The following is a 15,769-nucleotide window of genomic DNA, read 5'->3' on the forward strand; positions in this document are numbered from 1 at the left end:
CCGCCCTTTATGGTTTCTGGGCTTTTCCGAAATGGTGCTATGGGCGACGTAGTTCCTCACGGTTCAAAATTTATGAGGTTTCCAAGTTTAGACTCGTTTAGGCCGAAAAATAAAATAAAATAAAATAAAAAGGGGTGCAACACGAGGACTTCCCGGGAGGTCACCCGTCCTAGTACTACTCTCGCCCAAGCACGCTTAACTGCGGAGTTCTGATGGGATCCGGTGCATTAGTGCTGGTATGATCGCACCCGTTAGTACATCACTCGCGTTTCCATATATCATTTGTCTCGGCCACTCCAAGTGTAAGGCCGTGGGGCCCACATGATTTTCTGACTGATTTTTTTCCAGCGGAATAGTGCATCGAGGTTAATGGCGTTAAGAAAGCATCAAAAACAACCTGAAAATCCGATTGGGATCCTTTTTTACGTCCCTTACCTTTCTGCAGCCCGTTTGAGGGTCAAAACGGCTGAATTTGGGCCCGAAAATTAGCCAGCCTATTCACCGCCCTTTATGGTTTCTGGGCGTTTCCGAAATGGTGCTATGGGCGACGTAGTTCCTCACGGTTCAAAAGTTATGAGGTTTCCAAGTTTAGACTCGTTTGAGGCCGAAAAAAAAATAAAAAAAAAATAAAAAGGGGTGCAACACGAGGACTTCCCGGGAGATCACCCATCCTAGTACTACTCCCGCCCAAGCACGCTTAACTGCGGAGTTCTGATGGGATCCGGTGCATTAGTGCTGGTATGATCGCACCGGTTAGTACATCACTCGCGTTTCCATATATCATTTGTCTCGGCCAATCCAAGTGTAAGGCCGTGGGGCCCACATGATTTTCTGACTGTTTTTTTTCCAGCGGAATAGTGCATCGAGGTTAATGGCGTTAAGAAAGCATCAAAAACAACCTGAAAATCCGATTGGGATCCTTTTTTACGTCCCTTACCTTTCTGCAGCCCGTTTGAGGGTCAAAACGGCTGAATTTGGGGCCGGAAATTGCTACGCCTATTCACCGCCCTTTATGGTTTCTGGGCGTTTCCGAAATGGTGCTATGGGCGACGTAGTTCCTCACGATTCAAAAGTTATGAGTTTTCCAAGTTTAGACTCGTTTTAGGCCGAAAAATAAAATAAAAAAAAAATAAAAGGGGTGCAACACGAGGACTTCCCGGGAGGTCACCCATCCTAGTACTACTCTCGCCCAAGCACGCTTAACTGCGGAGTTCTGATGGGATCCGGTGCATTAGTGCTGGTATGATCGCACCGGTTAGTACATCACTCGCGTTTCCATATATCATTTGTCTCGGCCAATCCAAGTGTAAGGCCGTGGGGCCCACATGATTTTCTGACTGTTTTTTTTCCAGCGGAATAGTGCATCGAGGTTAATGGCGTTAAGAAAGCATCAAAAACAACCTGAAAATCCGATTGGGATCCTTTTTTACGTCCCTTACCTTTCTGCAGCCCGTTTGAGGGTCAAAACGGCTGAATTTGGGGCCGAAAAATTGCCACGCCTATTCACCGCCCTTTATGGTTTCTGGGCGTTTCCGAAATGGTGCTATGGGCGACGTAGTTCCTCACGGTTCAAAAGTTATGAGGTTTCCAAGTTTAGACTCGCTTTAGGCCGAAAAATAAAATAAAATAAAAATAAAAAGGGGTTCAACACGAGGACTTCCCGGGAGGTCACCCGTCCTAGTACTACTCTCGCCCAAGCACGCTTAACTACGGAGTTCTGATGGGATCCGGTGCATTAGTGCTGGTATGATCGCACCCGTTAGTACATCACTCGCGTTTCCATATATCATTTGTCTCGGCCACTCCAAGTGTAAGGCCGTGGGGCTCACATGATTTTCTGACTGATTTTTTTCCAGCGGAATAGTGCATCGAGGTTAATGGCGTTAAGAAAGCATCACAAACAACCTGAAAATCCGATTGGGATCCTTTTTTACGTCCCTTACCTTTCTGCAGCCCATTTGAGGGTCAAAACGGCTGAATTTGGGGCCGGAAAATTGCCACGCCTATGCACCGCCCTTTATGGTTTCTGGGCGTTTCCGAAATGGTGCTATGGGCGACGTAGTTCCTCACGATTCAAAAGTTATGAGTTTTCCAAGTTTAGACTCGTTTGAGGCCGAAAAATAAAATAAAAAAATATAAAAGGGGGTGCAACACGAGGACCTCCCGGGAGGTCACCCATCCTAGTACTACTCTTGCCCAAGCACGCTTAACTGCGGAGTTCTGATGGGATCTGGTGCATTAGTGCTGGTATGATCGCACCGGTTAGTACATCACTCGCGTTTCCATATATCATTTGTCTCGGCCAATCCAAGTGTAAGGCTGTGGGGCCCACATTATTTTCTGACTGTTTTTTTTCCAGCGGAGTAGTGCATCGAGGTAAATGGCGTTAAGAAAGCATCAAAAACAACCTGAAAATCTGATTGGGATGCTTTTTTACGTCCCTTACCTTTCTGCAGCCCGTTTGAGGGTCAAAACGGCTGCATTTGGGGCCGAAAAATTGCCACGCCTATTCACCGCCCTTTATGGTTTCTGGGCGTTTCCGAAATGGTGCTATGGGCGACGTAGTTCCTCACGGTTCAAAAGTTATGAGGTTTCCAAGTTTAGACTCGCTTTAGGCCGAAAAATAAAATAAAATAAAAATAAAAAGGGGTTCAACACGAGGACTTCCCGGGAGGTCACCCATCCTAGTACTACTCTCGCCCAAGCACGCTTAACTGCGGAGTTCTGATGGGATCCGGTGCATTAGTGCTGGTATGATCGCACCCGTTAGTACATCACTCGCGTTTCCATATATCATTTGTCTCGGCCACTCCAAGTGTAAGGCCGTGGGGCCCACATGATTTTCTGACTGATTTTTTTCCAGCGGAATAGTGCATCGAGGTTAATGGCGTTAAGAAAGCATCAAAAACAACCTGAAAATCCGATTGGGATCCTTTTTTACGTCCCTTACCTTTTTGCAGCCCGTTTGAGGGTCAAAACGGCTGAATTAGGGCCCGAAAAATTGACCAGCCTATTCACCGCCCTTTATGGTTTCTGGGCGTTTCCGAAATGGTACTGTGGGCGACGTAGTTCCTCACGGTTCAAAAGTTATGAGGTTTCCAAGTTTAGACTCGTTTGAGGCCGAAAAAAAAATAAAAAAAAAATAAAAAGGGGTGCAACACGAGGACTTCCCGGGAGATCACCCATCCTAGTACTACTTCCGCCCAAGCACGCTTAACTGCGGAGTTCTGATGGGATCCGGTGCATTAGTGCTGGTATGATCGCACCGGTTAGTACATCACTCGCGTTTCCATATATCATTTGTCTCGGCCAATCCAAGTGTAAGGCCGTGGGGCCCACATGATTTTCTCACTGTTTTTTTTTCAGCGGAATAGTGCATCGAGGTTAATGGCGTTAAGAGAGCATCAAAAACAACATGAAAATCCAATTGGGATCCTTTTTTACGTCCCTTACCTTTCTGCAGCCCATTTGAGGGTCAAAACGGCTGAATTTGGGGCCGGAAAATTGCCACGCCTATTCACCGCCCTTTATGGTTTCTGGGCGTTTCCGAAATGGTGCTATGGGCGACGTAGTTCCTCACGGTTCAAAAGTTATGAGTTTTCCAAGTTTAGACTCGTTTAGGCCGAAAAAAAAAAAAAAAAAAAAAAAAAGGGGTGCAACACGAGGACTTCCCGGGAGGTCACCCATCCTAGTACTACTCTCGCCCAAGCACGCTTAACTGCGGAGTTCTGATGGGATCCGGTGCATTAGTGCTGGTATGATCGCACCGGTTAGTACATCACTCGCGTTTCCATATATCATTTGTCTCGGCCAATCCAAGTGTAAGGCCGTGGGGCCCACATGATTTTCTGACTGTTTTTTTTCCAGCGGAATAGTGCATCGAGGTTAATGGCGTTAAGAAAGCATCAAAAACAACCTGAAAATCCGATTGGGATCCTTTTTTACGTCCCTTACCTTTCTGCAGCCCGTTTGAGGGTCAAAACGGCTGAATTTGGGGCCGAAAAATTGCCACGCCTATTCACCGCCCTTTATGGTTTCTGGGCTTTTCCGAAATGGTGCTATGGGCGACGTAGTTCCTCACGGTTCAAAAGTTATGAGGTTTCCAAGTTTAGACTCGCTTTAGGCCGAAAAATAAAATAAAATAAAAATAAAAAGGGGTTCAACACGAGGACTTCCCGGGAGGTCACCCATCCTAGTACTACTCTCGCCCAAGCACGCTTAACTGCGGAGTTCTGATGGGATCCGGTGCATTAGTGCTGGTATGATCGCACCCGTTAGTACATCACTCGCGTTTCCATATATCATTTGTCTCGGCCACTCCAAGTGTAAGGCCGTGGGGCCCACATGATTTTCTGACTGATTTTTTTCCAGCGGAATAGTGCATCGAGGTTAATGGCGTTAAGAAAGCATCAAAAACAACCTGAAAATCCGATTGGGATCCTTTTTTACGTCCCTTACCTTTCTGCAGCCCGTTTGAGGGTCAAAACGGCTGAATTTGGGCCCGAAAATTAGCCAGCCTATTCACCGCCCTTTATGGTTTCTGGGCGTTTCCGAAATGGTACTGTGGGCGACGTAGTTCCTCACGGTTCAAAAGTTATGAGGTTTCCAAGTTTAGACTCGTTTGAGGCCGAAAAAAAAAAAAAAAAAAAATAAAAAGGGGTGCAACACGAGGACTTCCCGGGAGATCACCCATCCTAGTACTACTCCCGCCCAAGCACGCTTAACTGCGGAGTTCTGATGGGATCCGGTGCATTAGTGCTGGTATGATCGCACCGGTTAGTACATCACTCGCGTTTCCATATATCATTTGTCTCGGCCAATCCATGTGTAAGGCTGTGGGGCCCACATTATTTTATGACTGTTTTTTTTCCAGCGGAGTAGTGCATCGAGGTAAATGGCGTTAAGAAAGCATCAAAAACAACCTGAAAATCCGATTGGGATGCTTTTTTACGTCCCTTACCTTTCTGCAGCCCGTTTGAGGGTCAAAACGGCTGCATTTGGGGCCGAAAAATTGCCACGCCTATTCCCCGCCCTTTATGGTTTCTGGGCGTTTCCGAAATGGTGCTATGGGCGACGTAGTTCCTCACGATTCAAAAGTTATGAGTTTTCCAAGTTTAGACTCGTTTTAGGCCAAAAAATAAAATAAAAAAAAATAAAAAGGGGTGCAACACGAGGACCTCCCGGGAGGTCACCCATCCTAGTACTACTCTCGCCCAAGCACGCTTAACTGCGGAGTTCTGATGGGATCTGGTGCATTAGTGCTGGTATGATCGCACCGGTTAGTACATCACTCGCGTTTCCATATATCATTTGTCTCGGCCAATCCAAGTGTAAGGCCGTGGGGCCCACATTATTTTATGACTGTTTTTTTTCCAGCGGAGTAGTGCATCGAGGTAAATGGCGTTAAGAAAGCATCAAAAACAACCTGAAAATCCGATTGGGATCCTTTTTTACGTCCCTTACCTTTCTGCAGCCCGTTTGAGGGTCAAAACGGCTGAATTTGGGGCCGAAAAATTGCCACGCCTATTCACCGCCCTTTATGGTTTCTGGGCGTTTCCGAAATGGTGCTATGGGCGACGTAGTTCCTCACGGTTCAAAAGTTATGAGGTTTCCAAGTTTAGACTCGCTTTAGGCCGAAAAATAAAATAAAATAAAAATAAAAAGGGGTGCAACACAAGGACTTCCCGAGAGGTCACCCATCCTAGTACTACTCTCGCCCAAGCACGCTTAAATGCAGAGTTCTGATGGGATCCGGTGCATTAGTGCTGGTATGATCGCACCCGTTAGTACATCACTCGCGTTTCCATATATCATTTGTCTCGGCCACTCCAAGTGTAAGGCCGTGGGGCCCACATGATTTTCTGACTGATTTTTTTCCAGCGGAATAGTGCATCGAGGTTAATGGCGTTAAGAAAGCATCACAAACAACCTGAAAATCCGATTGGGATCCTTTTTTACGTCCCTTACCTTTCTGCAGCCCGTTTGAGGGTCAAAACGGCTGAATTTGGGGCCAAAAAATTGCCACGCATATTCACCGCCTTTTATGGTTTCTGGGCGTTTCCGAAATGGTGCTATGGGCGACGTAGTTCCTCACGGTTCAAAAGTTATGAGGTTTCCAAGTTTAGACTCGTTTGAGGCCGAAAAAAAAAATAAAAAAAAAAATAAAAAGGGGTGCAACACGAGGACTTCCCGGGAGATCACCCATCCTAGTACTACTTCCGCCCAAGCACGCTTAACTGCGGAGTTCTGATGGGATCCGGTGCATTAGTGCTGGTATGATCGCACCCGTTAGTACATCACTCGCGTTTCCATATATCATTTGTCTCGGCCACTCCAAGTGTAAGGCCGTGGGGCCCACATGATTTTCTGACTGATTTTTTTCCAGCGGAATAGTGCATCGAGGTTAATGGCGTTAAGAAAGCATCAAAAACAACCTGAAAATCCGATTGGGATCCTTTTTTACGTCCCTTACCTTTCTGCAGCCCGTTTGAGGGTCAAAACGGCTGAATTTGGGCCCGAAAAATTGACCAGCCTATTCACCGCCCTTTATGGTTTCTGGGCGTTTCCGAAATGGTACTGTGGGCGACGTAGTTCCTCACGGTTCAAAAGTTATGAGGTTTCCAAGTTTAGACTCGTTTGAGGCCGAAAAAAAAAATAAAAAAAAAATAAAAAGGGGTGCAACACGAGGACTTCCCGGGAGATCACCCATCCTAGTACTACTCTCCGCCCAAGCACGCTTAACTGCGGAGTTCTGATGGGATCCGGTGCATTAGTGCTGGTATGATCGCACCGGTTAGTACATCACTCGCGTTTCCATATATCATTTGTCTCGGCCAATCCAAGTGTAAGGCCGTGGGGCCCACATGATTTTCTGACTGTTTTTTTTCAGCGGAATAGTGCATCGAGGTTAATGGCGTTAAGAAAGCATCAAAAACAACCTGAAAATCCGATTGGGATCCTTTTTTACGTCCCTTACCTTTCTGCAGCCCGTTTGAGGGTCAAAACGGCTGAATTTGGGGCCGAAAAATTGCCACGCCTATTCACCGCCCTTTATGGTTTCTGGGCGTTTCCGAAATGGTGCTATGGGCGACGTAGTTCCTCACGATTCAAAAGTTATGAGTTTTCCAAGTTTAGACTCGTTTAGGCCGAAAAAAAAAAAAAAAAAAAAAAAAAAAGGGGTGCAACACGAGGACTTCCCGGGAGGTCACCCATCCTAGTACTACTCTCGCCCAAGCACGCTTAACTGCGGAGTTCTGATGGGATCCGGTGCATTAGTGCTGGTATGATCGCCACCGTTGGTACATCACTCGCGTTTCCATATATCATTTGTCTCGGCCAATCCAAGTGTAAGGCCGTGGGGCCCACATGATTTTCTGACTGTTTTTTTCCAGCGGAATAGTGCATCGAGGTTAATGGCGTTAAGAAAGCATCAAAAACAACCTGAAAATCCGATTGGGATCCTTTTTTACGTCCCTTACCTTTCTGCAGCCCGTTTGAGGGTCAAAACGGCTGAATTTGGGGCCGAAAAATTGCCACGCCTATTCACCGCCCTTTATGGTTTCTGGGCGTTTCCGAAATGGTGCTATGGGCGACGTAGTTCCTCACGGTTCAAAAGTTATGAGGTTTCCAAGTTTAGACTCGTTTTAGGCCGAAAAATAAAATAAAAAAAAAATAAAAAGGGGTGCAACACGAGGACTTCCCGGGAGGTCACCCATCCTAGTACTACTCTCGCCCAAGCACGCTTAACTGCGGAGTTCTGATGGGATCCGGTGCATTAGTGCTGGTATGATCGCACCGGTTAGTACATCACTCGCGTTTCCATATATCATTTGTCTCGGCCAATCCAAGTGTAAGGCCGTGGGGCCCACATGATTTTCTGACTGTTTTTTTTCCAGCGGAATAGTGCATCGAGGTTAATGGCGTTAAGAAAGCATCAAAAACAACCTGAAAATCCGATTGGGATCCTTTTTTACGTCCCTTACCTTTCTGCAGCCCGTTTGAGGGTCAAAACGGCTGAAGTTGGGCCGAAAAATTGCCACGCCTATTCACCGCCCTTTATGGTTTCTGGGCGTTTCCGAAATGGTGCTATGGGCGACGTAGTTCCTCACGGTTCAAAAGTTATGAGGTTTCCAAGTTTAGACTCGTTTAGGCCGAAAAATAAAATAAAATAAAAATAAAAAGGGGTTCAACACGAGGACTTCCCGGGAGGTCACCCATCCTAGTACTACTCTCGCCCAAGCACGCTTAACTGCGGAGTTCTCATGGGATCTGGTGCATTAGTGCTGGTATGATCGCACCGGTTAGTACATCACTCGCGTTTCCATATATCATTTGTCTCGGCCAATCCAAGTGTAAGGCCGTGGGGCCCACATGATTTTCTGACTGTTTTTTTTCCAGCGGAATAGTGCATCGAGGTTAATGGCGTTAAGAAAGCATCAAAAACAACCTGAAAATCCGATTGGGATCCTTTTTTACGTCCCTTACCTTTCTGCAGCCCGTTTGAGGGTCAAAACGGCTGAATTTGGGGCCGAAAAATTGCCACGCCTATTCACCGCCCTTTATGGTTTCTGGGCGTTTCCGAAATGGTGCTATGGGCGACGTAGTTCCTCACGGTTCAAAAGTTATGAGGTTTCCAAGTTTAGACTCGTTTAGGCCGAAAAATAAAATAAAAAAAAAATAAAAAGGGGTGCAACACGAGGACTTCCCGGGAGGTCACCCATCCTAGTACTACTCTCGCCCAAGCACGCTTAACTGCGGAGTTCTGATGGGATCCGGTGCATTAGTGCTGGTATGATCGCACCCGTTAGTACATCACTCGCGTTTCCATATATCATTTGTCTCGGCCAATCCAAGTGTAAGGCCGTGGGGCCCACATGATTTTCTGACTGTTTTTTTTCCAGCGGAATAGTGCATCGAGGTTAATGGCGTTAAGAAAGCATCAAAAACAACCTGAAAATCCGATTGGGATCCTTTTTTACGTCCCTTACCTTTCTGCAGCCCGTTTGAGGGTCAAAACGGCTGAATTTGGGGCCGAAAAATTGCCACGCCTATTCACCGCCCTTTATGGTTTCTGGGCGTTTCCGAAATGGTGCTATGGGCGACGTAGTTCCTCACGGTTCAAAAGTTATGAGGTTTCCAAGTTTAGACTCGTTTAGGCCGAAAAAAAATAAAATAAAATAAAAAAAGGGGGTGCAACACGAGGACTTCCCGGGAGGTCACCCATCCTAGTACTACTCTCGCCCAAGCACGCTTAACTGCGGAGTTCTGATGGGATCCGGTGCATTAGTGCTGGTATGATCGCACCCGTTAGTACATCACTCGCGTTTCCATATATCATTTGTCTCGGCCACTCCAAGTGTAAGGCCGTGGGGCCCACATGATTTTCTGACTGATTTTTTTCCAGCGGAATAGTGCATCGAGGTTAATGGCGTTAAGAAAGCATCAAAAACAACCTGAAAATCCGATTGGGATCCTTTTTTACGTCCCTTACCTTTCTGCAGCCCGTTTGAGGGTCAAAACGGCTGAATTTGGGGCCGGAAAAATTGCCACGCCTATTCACCGCCCTTTATGGTTTCTGGGCGTTTCCGAAATGGTGCTATGGGCGACGTAGTTCCTCACGGTTCAAAAGTTATGAGTTTCCAAGTTTAGACTCGTTTGAGGCCGAAAAAAAAATAAAAAAAATAAAAAGGGGTGCAACACGAGGACTTCCCGGGAGGTCACCCATCCTAGTACTACTCTCGCCCAAGCACGCTTAACTGCGGAGTTCTGATGGGATCCGGTGCATTAGTGCTGGTATGATCGCACCGGTTAGTACATCACTCGCGTTTCCATATATCATTTGTCTCGGCCAATCCAAGTGTAAGGCCGTGGGGCCCACATGATTTTCTGACTGTTTTTTTTCCAGCGGAATAGTGCATCGAGGTTAATGGCGTTAAGAAAGCATCAAAAACAACCTGAAAATCCGATTGGGATCCTTTTTTACGTCCCTTACCTTTCTGCAGCCCGTTTGAGGGTCAAAACGGCTGAATTTGGGGCCGAAAAATTGCCACGCCTATTCACCGCCCTTTATGGTTTCTGGGCGTTTCCGAAATGGTGCTATGGGCGACGTAGTTCCTCACGGTTCAAAAGTTATGAGGTTTCCAAGTTTAGACTCGTTTTAGGCCGAAAAATAAAATAAAAAAAAAAATAAAAAGGGGTTCAACACGAGGACTTCCCGGGAGGTCACCCATCCTAGTACTACTCTCGCCCAAGCACGCTTAACTGCGGAGTTCTGATGGGATCCGGTGCATTAGTGCTGGTATGATCGCACCCGTTAGTACATCACTCGCGTTTCCATATATCATTTGTCTCGGCCACTCCAAGTGTAAGGCCGTGGGGCCCACATGATTTTCTGACTGATTTTTTTTCCAGCGGAATAGTGCATCGAGGTTAATGGCGTTAAGAAAGCATCAAAAACAACCTGAAAATCCGATTGGGATCCTTTTTTACGTCCCTTACCTTTCTGCAGCCCGTTTGAGGGTCAAAACGGCTGAATTTGGGCCCGAAAAATTGCCAGCCTATTCACCGCCCTTTATGGTTTCTGGGCGTTTCCGAAATGGTACTGTGGGCGACGTAGTTCCTCACGGTTCAAAAGTTATGAGGTTTCCAAGTTTAGACTCGTTTGAGGCCGAAAAAAAAATAAAAAAAAATAAAAAGGGGTGCAACACGAGGACTTCCCGGGAGATCACCCATCCTAGTACTACTTCCGCCCAAGCACGCTTAACTGCGGAGTTCTGATGGGATCCGGTGCATTAGTGCTGGTATGATCGCACCGGTTAGTACATCACTCGCGTTTCCATATATCATTTGTCTCGGCCAATCCAAGTGTAAGGCCGTGGGGCCCACATGATTTTCTCACTGTTTTTTTTTCAGCGGAATAGTGCATCGAGGTTAATGGCGTTAAGAGAGCATCAAAAACAACATGAAAATCCGATTGGGATCCTTTTTTACGTCCCTTACCTTTCTGCAGCCCATTTGAGGGTCAAAACGGCTGAATTTGGGGCCGGAAAATTGTCACGCCTATTCACCGCCCTTTATGGTTTCTGGGCGTTTCCGAAATGGTGCTATGGGCGACGTAGTTCCTCACGATTCAAAAGTTATGAGTTTTCCAAGTTTAGACTCGTTTTAGGCCGAAAAAAAAAAAAAAAAAAAAAAAAAAGGGGTGCAGCACGAGGACTTCCCGGGAGGTCACCCATCCTAGTACTACTCTCGCCCAAGCACGCTTAACTGCGGAGTTCTGATGGGATCCGGTGCATTAGTGCTGGTATGATCGCACCGGTTAGTACATCACTCGCGTTTCCATATATCATTTGTCTCGGCCAATCCAAGTGTAAGGCCGTGGGGCCCACATGATTTTCTGACTGTTTTTTTTCCAGCAGAATAGTGCATCGAGGTTAATGGCGTTAAGAGAGCATCAAAAACAACATGAAAATCCAATTGGGATCCTTTTTTACGTCCCTTACCTTTCTGCAGCCCATTTGAGGGTCAAAACGGCTGAATTTGGGGCCGGAAAATTGTCACGCCTATTCACCGCCCTTTATGGTTTCTGGGCGTTTCCGAAATGGTGCTATGGGCGACGTAGTTCCTCACGATTCAAAAGTTATGAGGTTTCCAAGTTTAGACTCGTTTTAGGCCGAAAAATAAAATTAAAAAAAAAAATAAAAAGGGGTGCAACACGAGGACTTCCCGGGAGGTCACCCATCCTAGTACTACTCTCGCCCAAGCACGCTTAACTGCGGAGTTCTGATGGGATCCGGTGCATTAGTGCTGGTATGATCGCACCGTTAGTACATCACTCGCGTTTCCATATATCATTTGTCTCGGCCAATCCAAGTGTAAGGCCGTGGGGCCCACATGATTTTCTGACTGTTTTTTTTCCAGCGGAATAGTGCATCGAGGTTAATGGCGTTAAGAAAGCATCAAAAACAACCTGAAAATCCGATTGGGATCCTTTTTTACGTCCCTTACCTTTCTGCAGCCCGTTTGAGGGTCAAAACGGCTGAATTTGGGGCCGGAAAATTGCTACGCCTATTCACCGCCCTTTATGGTTTCTGGGCGTTTCCGAAATGGTGCTATGGGCGACGTAGTTCCTCACGATTCAAAAGTTATGAGTTTTCCAAGTTTAGACTCGTTTTAGGCCGAAAAATAAAATAAAAAAAAAAAAAGGGGGTGCAACACGAGGACCTCCCGGGAGGTCACCCATCCTAGTACTACTCTCGCCCAAGCACGCTTAACTGCGGAGTTCTGATGGGATCTGGTGCATTAGTGCTGGTATGATCGCACCGGTTAGTACATCACTCGCGTTTTCCATATATCATTTGTCTCGGCCACTCCAAGTGTAAGGCTGGGGCCCACACATTTTTTTGACTGTTTTTTTTCCAGCGGAATAGTGCATCGAGGTAAATGGCGTTAAGAAAGCATCAAAAACCCTGAAAATCCGATTGGGATCCTTTTTTACGTCCCTTACCTTTCTGCAGCCCGTTTGAGGTCAAAACGGCTGAATTTGGGCCGAAAAATTGCCACGCCTATTCACCGCCCTTTATGGTTTCTGGGCGTTTCCGAAATGGTGCTATGGGCGACGTAGTTCCTCACGGTTCAAAAGTTATGAGGTTTCCAAGTTTAGACTTGTTTTAGGCCGAAAAAAAATAAAATAAAATAAATAAAAAGGGGTCAACACGAGGACTTCCCGGGAGGTCACCCATCCTAGTACTACTCTCGCCCAAGCACGCTTAACTGCGGAGTTCTGATGGGATCCGGTGCATTAGTGCTGGTATGATCGCACCCGTTAGTACATCACTCGCGTTTCCTATACTCATATCCTATTGTCTCGGCCAGTCAAGTGGTGGGCCATGTCACTGATTTTCTGATGATTTTTTTCCAGCGGAATAGTGCATCGAGGTTAATGGCGTTAAGAAAGCATCAAAAACAACCTGAAAATCCGATTGGGATCCTTTTTTACGTCCCTTACCTTTCTGCAGCCCGTTTGAGGGTCAAAACGGCTGAATTTGGGCCGGAAAATTGCCACGCCTATTCACCGCCCTTTATGGTTTCTGGGCTTTCCGAAATGGTGCTATGGGCGACGTAGTTCCTCACGGTTCAAAAGTTATGAGGTTTCCAAGTTTAGACTCGTTTGAGGCCGAAAAATAAAATAAAAAATAAAATAAGGGGGGTGCAACACGAGGACCCCGGGAGGTCACCCATCCTAGTACTACTCTGCCCAAGCACGCTTAACTGCGGAGTTCTGATGGGATCCGGTGCATTAGTGCTGGTATGATCGCACCGTTAGTACATCACTCGCGTTTCCATATATCATTTGTCTCGGCCAATCCAAGTGTAAGGCCGTGGGGCCCCACATTATTCTGACTGTTTTTTTTCCAGCGGAATAAGTGCATCGAGGTTAATGGCGTTAAGAAAGCATCAAAAACAACCTGAAAATCCGATTGGGATCCTTTTTTACGTCCCTTACCTTTCTGCAGCCCGTTTGAGGGTCAAAACGGCTGCATTTGGTGCCGAAAAATTGCCACGCCTATTCACCGCCCTTTATGGTTTCTGGGCGTTTCCGAAATGGTGCTATGGGCGACGTAGTTCCTCACGGTTCAAAAGTTATGAGGTTTCCAAGTTTAGACTCGCTTTAGGCCGAAAAATAAAATAAAATAAAAATAAAAAGGGGTTCAACACGAGGACTTCCCGGGAGGTCACCCGTCCTAGTACTACTCTCGCCCAAGCACGCTTAACTACGGAGTTCTGATGGGATCCGGTGCATTAGTGCTGGTATGATCGCACCCGTTAGTACATCACTCGCGTTTCCATATATCATTTGTCTCGGCCACTCCAAGTGTAAGGCCGTGGGGCCCACATGATTTTCTGACTGATTTTTTCCAGCGGAATAGTGCATCGAGGTTAATGGCGTTAAGAAAGCATCAAAAACAACCTGAAAATCCGATTGGGATCCTTTTTTACGTCCCTTACCTTTTTGCAGCCCGTTTGAGGGTCAAAACGGCTGAATTAGGGCCCGAAAAATTGACCAGCCTATTCACCGCCCTTTATGGTTTCTGGGCGTTTCCGAAATGGTGCTGTGGGCGACGTAGTTCCTCACGGTTCAAAAGTTATGAGGTTTCCAAGTTTAGACTCGTTTGAGGCCGAAAAAAAAATAAAAAAAAAAATAAAAAGGGGTGCAACACGAGGACTTCCCGGGAGGTCACCCTCCTAGTAACTTCCGCCCAAGCACGCTTAACTGCGGAGTTCTGATGGGATCCGGTGCATTAGTGCTGGTATGATCGCACCCGTTAGTACATCACTCGCGTTTCCATATATCATTGTCTCGGCCAATCCAAGTGTAAGGCCGTGGGGCCCACATGATTTTCTGATTTTTTTTTTTTTCAGCGGAATAGTGCATCGAGGTTAATGGCGTTAAGAAAGCATCAAAAAACAACCTGAAAATCCGATTGGGATCCTTTTTTACGTCCCTTACCTTCTGCAGCCCGTTTGAGGGTCAAAACGGCTGAATTTGGGGCCGAAAAATTGCCACGCCTATTCACCGCCCTTATGGTTTCTGGGCGTTTCCGAAATGGTGCTATGGGCGACGTAGTTCCTCACGGTTCAAAAGTTATGAGATTTCCAAGTTTAGACTCGTTTAGGCCGAAAAAAAAAAAAAAAAAAAAAAAAAAAGGGGTGCAACACGAGACTTCCCGGGAGGTCACCCATCCTAGTACTACTCCCCCCAAGCACGCTTAACTGCGGAGTTCTGATGGGATCCGGTGCATTAGTGCTGGTATGATCGCAACGGTTAGTACATCACTCGCGTTTCCATATATATTGTCTCGGCCAATCCAAGTGTAAGGCCGTGGGGCCCACATGATTTTCTGACTGTTTTTTTCAGCGGAATAGTGCATCGAGGTTAATGGCGTTAAGAAAGCATCAAAAAAACCTGAAAATCCGATTGGGATCCTTTTTTACGTCCCTTACCTTTCTGCAGCCCGTTGAGGGTCAAAACGGCTGAATTTGGGGCCGAAAAATTGCCAGCCTATTCCGCCCTTTATGGTTTCTGGGCGTTTCCGAAATGGTGCTATGGGCGACGTAGTTCCTCACGGTTCAAAAGTTATGAGGTTCCAAGTTTAGACTCGTTTTAGGCGAAAAAAAATAAAATAAAATAAAAAGGGGTTTCAACAAAAATAAAAAGGGTGTTCAACACGAGGACTTCCCGGGAGGTCACCCATCCTAGTACTACTCTCGCCCAGCACGCTTACGACGGAGAGTTCTGATGGGATCCGGCGTGCATTAGTGCTGGTATGATCGCACCGTTAGTACATCACTCGCTTTCCATATATCATTTGTCTCGGCCACTCCAAGTGTAAGGCCGTGGGGCCCACATGATTTTCTGACTGTTTTTTTTCAGCGGAATAGTGCATCGAGGTTAATGGCGTTAAGAAAACATCAAAAACAACCTGAAATCCGATTGGATCCTTTTTAAGTCCCTTACCTTTCTGCAGCCCGTTTGAGGGTTCAAAACGGCTGAATTTGGGCCGAAAAATTGCCACGCCTATTTCACCGCCCTTTATGGTTTCTGGGCGTTTCCGAAATGGTGCTATGGGCGACGTAGTAGTCCTCACGGTTCAAAAGTTATGAGGTTTCCAAGTTTAGACTCGTTTAAGGCCGAAAAATAAATAAAATAAAAATAAAAAGGGGTGCACACGAGAGACTTCAAGCGGAGAGGTCAAACCTCTGAGTACTA

General features: G+C 46.4%; 30 non-coding genes and 1 pseudogene across 30 annotated transcripts; all 31 read right to left on the reverse strand.

The window, feature by feature from the left end:
* Window positions 1–131: 131 nt before the first annotated feature.
* LOC125595340 lies at window positions 132–250 on the reverse strand. The gene has a single exon (XR_007330179.1). It is a non-coding gene; the product is annotated as a 5S ribosomal RNA (ribosomal RNA).
* Window positions 251–633: 383 nt separating this feature from the next.
* LOC125595363 lies at window positions 634–752 on the reverse strand. The gene has a single exon (XR_007330202.1). It is a non-coding gene; the product is annotated as a 5S ribosomal RNA (ribosomal RNA).
* A 383-nt stretch (window positions 753–1,135) lies between these two features.
* On the reverse strand, window positions 1,136–1,254 carry LOC125595343. The gene has a single exon (XR_007330182.1). It is a non-coding gene; the product is annotated as a 5S ribosomal RNA (ribosomal RNA).
* A 385-nt stretch (window positions 1,255–1,639) lies between these two features.
* On the reverse strand, window positions 1,640–1,758 carry LOC125595369. Its single transcript, XR_007330208.1, has one exon. It is a non-coding gene; the product is annotated as a 5S ribosomal RNA (ribosomal RNA).
* A 384-nt stretch (window positions 1,759–2,142) lies between these two features.
* LOC125595379 lies at window positions 2,143–2,261 on the reverse strand. The gene has a single exon (XR_007330218.1). It is a non-coding gene; the product is annotated as a 5S ribosomal RNA (ribosomal RNA).
* A 385-nt stretch (window positions 2,262–2,646) lies between these two features.
* Window positions 2,647–2,765, reverse strand: LOC125595352. The gene has a single exon (XR_007330191.1). It is a non-coding gene; the product is annotated as a 5S ribosomal RNA (ribosomal RNA).
* Window positions 2,766–3,149: 384 nt separating this feature from the next.
* LOC125595377 lies at window positions 3,150–3,268 on the reverse strand. The gene has a single exon (XR_007330216.1). It is a non-coding gene; the product is annotated as a 5S ribosomal RNA (ribosomal RNA).
* A 382-nt stretch (window positions 3,269–3,650) lies between these two features.
* On the reverse strand, window positions 3,651–3,769 carry LOC125595344. Its single transcript, XR_007330183.1, has one exon. It is a non-coding gene; the product is annotated as a 5S ribosomal RNA (ribosomal RNA).
* A 385-nt stretch (window positions 3,770–4,154) lies between these two features.
* On the reverse strand, window positions 4,155–4,273 carry LOC125595353. Its single transcript, XR_007330192.1, has one exon. It is a non-coding gene; the product is annotated as a 5S ribosomal RNA (ribosomal RNA).
* Window positions 4,274–4,656: 383 nt separating this feature from the next.
* On the reverse strand, window positions 4,657–4,775 carry LOC125595364. Its single transcript, XR_007330203.1, has one exon. It is a non-coding gene; the product is annotated as a 5S ribosomal RNA (ribosomal RNA).
* A 384-nt stretch (window positions 4,776–5,159) lies between these two features.
* LOC125595366 lies at window positions 5,160–5,278 on the reverse strand. The gene has a single exon (XR_007330205.1). It is a non-coding gene; the product is annotated as a 5S ribosomal RNA (ribosomal RNA).
* Window positions 5,279–5,663: 385 nt separating this feature from the next.
* On the reverse strand, window positions 5,664–5,782 carry LOC125595374. The gene has a single exon (XR_007330213.1). It is a non-coding gene; the product is annotated as a 5S ribosomal RNA (ribosomal RNA).
* A 386-nt stretch (window positions 5,783–6,168) lies between these two features.
* Window positions 6,169–6,287, reverse strand: LOC125595365. The gene has a single exon (XR_007330204.1). It is a non-coding gene; the product is annotated as a 5S ribosomal RNA (ribosomal RNA).
* A 385-nt stretch (window positions 6,288–6,672) lies between these two features.
* LOC125595381 lies at window positions 6,673–6,792 on the reverse strand. The gene has a single exon (XR_007330220.1). It is a non-coding gene; the product is annotated as a 5S ribosomal RNA (ribosomal RNA).
* Window positions 6,793–7,175: 383 nt separating this feature from the next.
* On the reverse strand, window positions 7,176–7,294 carry LOC125595351. The gene has a single exon (XR_007330190.1). It is a non-coding gene; the product is annotated as a 5S ribosomal RNA (ribosomal RNA).
* A 384-nt stretch (window positions 7,295–7,678) lies between these two features.
* LOC125595345 lies at window positions 7,679–7,797 on the reverse strand. The gene has a single exon (XR_007330184.1). It is a non-coding gene; the product is annotated as a 5S ribosomal RNA (ribosomal RNA).
* A 383-nt stretch (window positions 7,798–8,180) lies between these two features.
* LOC125595385 lies at window positions 8,181–8,299 on the reverse strand. The gene has a single exon (XR_007330224.1). It is a non-coding gene; the product is annotated as a 5S ribosomal RNA (ribosomal RNA).
* Window positions 8,300–8,683: 384 nt separating this feature from the next.
* Window positions 8,684–8,802, reverse strand: LOC125595371. The gene has a single exon (XR_007330210.1). It is a non-coding gene; the product is annotated as a 5S ribosomal RNA (ribosomal RNA).
* A 384-nt stretch (window positions 8,803–9,186) lies between these two features.
* On the reverse strand, window positions 9,187–9,305 carry LOC125595382. Its single transcript, XR_007330221.1, has one exon. It is a non-coding gene; the product is annotated as a 5S ribosomal RNA (ribosomal RNA).
* A 382-nt stretch (window positions 9,306–9,687) lies between these two features.
* Window positions 9,688–9,806, reverse strand: LOC125595346. Its single transcript, XR_007330185.1, has one exon. It is a non-coding gene; the product is annotated as a 5S ribosomal RNA (ribosomal RNA).
* A 386-nt stretch (window positions 9,807–10,192) lies between these two features.
* LOC125595354 lies at window positions 10,193–10,311 on the reverse strand. The gene has a single exon (XR_007330193.1). It is a non-coding gene; the product is annotated as a 5S ribosomal RNA (ribosomal RNA).
* Window positions 10,312–10,694: 383 nt separating this feature from the next.
* Window positions 10,695–10,813, reverse strand: LOC125595378. The gene has a single exon (XR_007330217.1). It is a non-coding gene; the product is annotated as a 5S ribosomal RNA (ribosomal RNA).
* A 384-nt stretch (window positions 10,814–11,197) lies between these two features.
* On the reverse strand, window positions 11,198–11,316 carry LOC125595355. Its single transcript, XR_007330194.1, has one exon. It is a non-coding gene; the product is annotated as a 5S ribosomal RNA (ribosomal RNA).
* Window positions 11,317–11,703: 387 nt separating this feature from the next.
* LOC125595347 lies at window positions 11,704–11,822 on the reverse strand. The gene has a single exon (XR_007330186.1). It is a non-coding gene; the product is annotated as a 5S ribosomal RNA (ribosomal RNA).
* A 382-nt stretch (window positions 11,823–12,204) lies between these two features.
* Window positions 12,205–12,323, reverse strand: LOC125595367. Its single transcript, XR_007330206.1, has one exon. It is a non-coding gene; the product is annotated as a 5S ribosomal RNA (ribosomal RNA).
* A 380-nt stretch (window positions 12,324–12,703) lies between these two features.
* On the reverse strand, window positions 12,704–12,822 carry LOC125595373. The gene has a single exon (XR_007330212.1). It is a non-coding gene; the product is annotated as a 5S ribosomal RNA (ribosomal RNA).
* Window positions 12,823–13,204: 382 nt separating this feature from the next.
* On the reverse strand, window positions 13,205–13,320 carry LOC125595335. Its single transcript, XR_007330177.1, has one exon. It is a non-coding gene; the product is annotated as a 5S ribosomal RNA (ribosomal RNA).
* Window positions 13,321–13,704: 384 nt separating this feature from the next.
* On the reverse strand, window positions 13,705–13,823 carry LOC125595370. The gene has a single exon (XR_007330209.1). It is a non-coding gene; the product is annotated as a 5S ribosomal RNA (ribosomal RNA).
* Window positions 13,824–14,207: 384 nt separating this feature from the next.
* On the reverse strand, window positions 14,208–14,323 carry LOC125595383. The gene has a single exon (XR_007330222.1). It is a non-coding gene; the product is annotated as a 5S ribosomal RNA (ribosomal RNA).
* A 383-nt stretch (window positions 14,324–14,706) lies between these two features.
* On the reverse strand, window positions 14,707–14,823 carry LOC125595330. The gene has a single exon (XR_007330172.1). It is a non-coding gene; the product is annotated as a 5S ribosomal RNA (ribosomal RNA).
* A 394-nt stretch (window positions 14,824–15,217) lies between these two features.
* Window positions 15,218–15,338, reverse strand: LOC125595339 (annotated as a pseudogene).
* Window positions 15,339–15,769: the final 431 nt, after the last annotated feature.

This window comes from Brassica napus, unplaced genomic scaffold (assembly GCF_020379485.1).
Source record: "Brassica napus cultivar Da-Ae unplaced genomic scaffold, Da-Ae ScsIHWf_1040;HRSCAF=1456, whole genome shotgun sequence".
NCBI classification, from domain to species: Eukaryota; Viridiplantae; Streptophyta; class Magnoliopsida; order Brassicales; family Brassicaceae; genus Brassica; species Brassica napus.